Raw genomic sequence first — 4,373 nt, 5'->3', positions numbered from 1 at the left:
GTTAACGTGTACTAGGCTACTTCCGTTGGCTTACTTAAAAAGTCTATGACTTACTCTTCATGTGACTCGAGAGCGCAGACTCGCCCATTGTGAAAAGCTGCATATCTTTTTTGCAGACTTTACAAGAGGCAACTCGTGGGGTTTGTCCCCGTTTAATCCATAATTTGTATTTTTCATCTTCCAGTCAACGTTAATTGAAACGACAACCTCCCGGCATGGTGTAGTAGTGGTTTCATGGGGGCGGAGTCAAACACATAAGCGAGCAGGTTTCATTTTCGGGCTCTCCAACATTTTATTTCTCCATTTAATAAACACACGATTCAGTTAGATAGGTATTTGTTGCGAAAGAAATAGTTACAATTTCAAGCATTTTTCAAGCATTTCATCCAAAATATAAGCACTTTTCAAACCTTAAAAAACACAACGTCAAAATGCAAGCATTTTCAAGGATTTCCAGGACCCGTACGAACCCTGTAGGCATCGCTACAATAGCCTCCTGGAGCATTAAAAGAGGCAGCTCCTCCACTGCAGAACGGAAATACTGAGGGGATCCTTCTTCCCAAAGTGACATGATTTAGCCATGAATGTATTCAAACACATAAATACATGCTTATTTCTAAAAGGCTTTTTGTTAACATGAATCCACACTCATGCAAATTGATTATTATTATATTAACAACCGGTACATTTTTAACTCTTTTTTACAACATTTCTGTTTTTTAATTAGCCAGTTTCCCTCAGTGGTTGAATAAAGTGTTTTTCAATTCTTTGTTTATTGACTTCTTTTTGGAAAAGTATTTATTCCTGTCTTTAAATTCTGCCATAAAGGTCAAGTTTACCATGTTTTATGAGTGAAGCTTTGAAAGCACTATGTGCCACTTTCTGTTTCACATATGAAGAAGACATCAAATGAACAGAAATTTCAGCGTCGGGTTTGGGTTTGAGTCGCTGCCTGCTTCCCTTTGTGTTTCAATATTTGGAACTTCTTATGTTCTCCTTTTAAGCTGTACTTCCTGTTTGATTTAAAGATGTTTTTCCCTTCTTCCTCTGCCTCCACCATTTATTCAACTGCTCCTTTCTTGGCTCAGACGGTGGTTTTGTTCAGATTCATACCCCGTCTTCCTTTGGCTTATAACACCATTTCAGTTCTCCAAACTCATTCATCGAGTGATTTTTCCTTTTTCTTTGAATCACGGGCAGTTTTCACGTGTCTTTGTCTTTCTGTTTCAAAAGCAGTTTAATTAGTTCTGTAACTTTCTGTTTCCTCTAAGTTCCTCTGTGTTCAAGATAGAGGCAGTACTACTTGTGTTTCCATTCCCCAAATATATCCATGACGGTTTCTTTTTTTTAATGAATCATTGAAATCATAACCATGGCTTCTTATAGGTGATTTCAAAATATCTAAACAGTGGATGATTTAAAAACTAAACTCTTTTGCTTGTTTTTTATATAATTTAATCCTGTCCTCGAAAGCTTTGCAGGAAAAATGGAAAGACACTGAATGATTGATAGCTTACAACGTTAGCAACTTTTACTCTATGTAGATTTTTTTTTTTTGTGACTTTATCAGTCTGTCGGATTCCTATAGCAGCGTTTTGGTCTAATCTGTTTTATAAACTGTTTGAAAGTTCTGCAGATGTAGCCCTGAACTTTAAGTGGGCCATTGCTGTCAGAGTTCTGGTTCTGTTATAAATTTTTTTTTTTTTTAGTATTCAGTTTTGCTTTGCTCCTTGTTTTCTAGTTTTAGTGTTTTAATTCCCATCTTGTTGTGTTTTCTGGTTATTTCTCAGTACTTTCATAGTCTTGGTTCTGTTATGTTTTCTTTTGTGTATTCTGTTTTACTTTGTTCCATGTTTTCTAGTTTTAGGGGTTTAATTCTTATTTTGTTGTGTTTTCTGGTTATTTTCAGGTTTTTATTTGTTGCCCTCCACTGCCCTCTTGTGTTCTCCCTTTTCCATAGCTCCTTTCCTGTTTCTGCTCTGTTAACACCTGCTCCCAATCTGCTCGTTACCCCTCTCTTTGTTTCAGTCTCCCATAGGTACTCTCTCTGTGCAGTTCTTTGGTGCTGGTTCCTCGTCTAACTTCCTCCAATTCCGTCTCTCTGAGCCTTCCTCCTCGTGATAGTATCCCCCCTGATGTCTCCATGGTTTCTGGTTTGTTTTGACCTTTTTTTCACGTTTGATTTTTGGATTTTGGATTCCTGGTTTCTGGTTTGTTTGGACTTTTGGATTTCCTGCCTCTGTGTTCAGTTAACCTTTCATTAAACCCACAAGGAAATCACCTCTGCCTCCCTGCCTCTGCATTTGGGTCAACAAGCCACAACCAAATGCTGACAATTGCAACACTTTGCGCTACTCCAGTAGATTGCTGTTTGTGATCATATACCACATTTACACTACCCTCTGAAAACCAATTTGTGCCGAGCTTGGATACGTTAACTGTGCCAAGCTTGGATCTATACAACCATTACACATCATGCTAGCATGGTCCCTTGCCTTCTAGTGATGATCTATGGTACTACTGCTCTCTACACTGCAAAAAATGTAAATCTAAGTAAGTAAATTTTTCTTAAAACAAGTGCATTTCTTCTTGAATTGAGCAGGTAAGTAAGACTCTTTGCCAATGGAATAAGACAATTTACATTTAAAATAAGAAAAATAGACTATATTCTCCTACTTCAAGCGCATAATATCTAATTTATCTTATTTAAAGGGTAAAAATGCTCATTCCATTGGCAGATCATCTTATTTTCCTACTCAAATTTAAGGTAAATACACTTGTTTAAAGACATTTTTACTAATTTTCAGAACGTTTTTGCAGTGTAGAGGTAAACAAGGAAATCAACATGGCAACACCCATAACATTCAGGAAGTTTGGTTAGAATTGCGATACTTAATTGTTATAAAATCATATATATATATATATATATATATATATATATATATATATATATATATATATATATATATAACTTTTTTTCTTTTTGGCATCATTTTCAAATTTTCTATTGTTTCTCTGTCACATATGTAATCTTACACAGTGATAAACTCATACTATTATTATTGTTTTTATTTCAGATCATCAGATGATCATTTATTATGACATGTTTTTAATTTCCAATTCAACTCTTCTCACTCAACAAGTGTAACAAATATCCTGCAGCAAGGCAGGGAAAAGTGAAATGCTCCAGTGGAGAAGCTGAGTAGCCACAGATTGGCCATTTATCCAGCAGCATCCAGGCGTGACAAAGTGTAATGGTCTAAATATGAAGCAAGGTGCTGCATGAGGAATCTGCTTTTCCCCCCTGATACTGTAGCCAGAGGTTAAAAGGAAAGCCTCTTCTGAGTTTTCGTAATGATGAGAAGATGGTGTGGTATTCAAATTCCTCCCTGTCCTTTCAGCTTTGCACCCCACAGCTGCAAAATGAATGGAGGTCAGGGTTCAAACTGTGGTAACTGCAAATGTCAAATGACATGTCCCCGACTGTGACTGTCACCTTGGCTCAGCGTTCGGGGAGCAAACCATGCAGGGGGGGGGGGATATTAAACAGAGTAGAGATGGAGAAGAATCTCTGGTTAGTGGGTGGAAGAGTATATGAAAATGTGACATTGCGTAATGGCACCTTACATAATATGCCTCATTTTATATTACAGTGGGACAGTGTAATTTACAGTTTGTATGAAAAGCAACCTGGAAAAGATATTTTTATTGAGCTACCTGCTGGTGGGGGGTGGATGTGGGGGTCCTGGTGTACAACGCTGGGAACACAGAGCACTTATGGTTCTGTCTCTGAGCAGAAGATATGGAGTGACGGAAGTAGACAGCCAATGGGGTGTGGACGCGGCGCGGGGAGCAGAGGGAGATGGAGGCGGAGGAGGGGGGGGTTAGCAGTGGTGGTAGATGTGGCGGGTGGAGATGCTGTGTGTGACAGTGGGTGGGCGAGAGCGTGGTGGGTACTGGTATTTCTGCCCTGTCACATCGAGTTAGTGTGCAGCCGAGCACGGCTGCTGAGCACACCACTCTGGTCAGATCTGTTCTGCACACATGGTTACAACCTCACACACACCAACACACCCCAAAACACACACACATACCCACATTCAGGTCTAGATTCAAAAGGACGCCATATCTGCACTTGAGCGTGTACACACACATTAGTCTCCCATGAGGCTCACAAGGACACTGAAAACAAGTCAACAGAAACCTGGAGTTCAAAAAACTAACTTTATTCCATCCATCCATCCATCCATCCATCCATCCATCCATCCATCCATCCAACCATCCATCCATCCATCCATCCATCCATCCATCCATCCATCCATCCATCCATCCGACCAACACGATGGATTGCAAAAGATTTCAACATTTCACAA

The sequence above is a fragment of the Cyprinodon variegatus genome, unplaced genomic scaffold (genome assembly GCF_000732505.1).
Source record: "Cyprinodon variegatus isolate N-32 unplaced genomic scaffold, C_variegatus-1.0 Scaffold322, whole genome shotgun sequence".
Taxonomy (NCBI): Eukaryota; Metazoa; Chordata; class Actinopteri; order Cyprinodontiformes; family Cyprinodontidae; genus Cyprinodon; species Cyprinodon variegatus.
The sequence above is the reverse complement of the archived record's forward strand: the minus strand, read 5'-3'. Positions refer to the sequence as shown.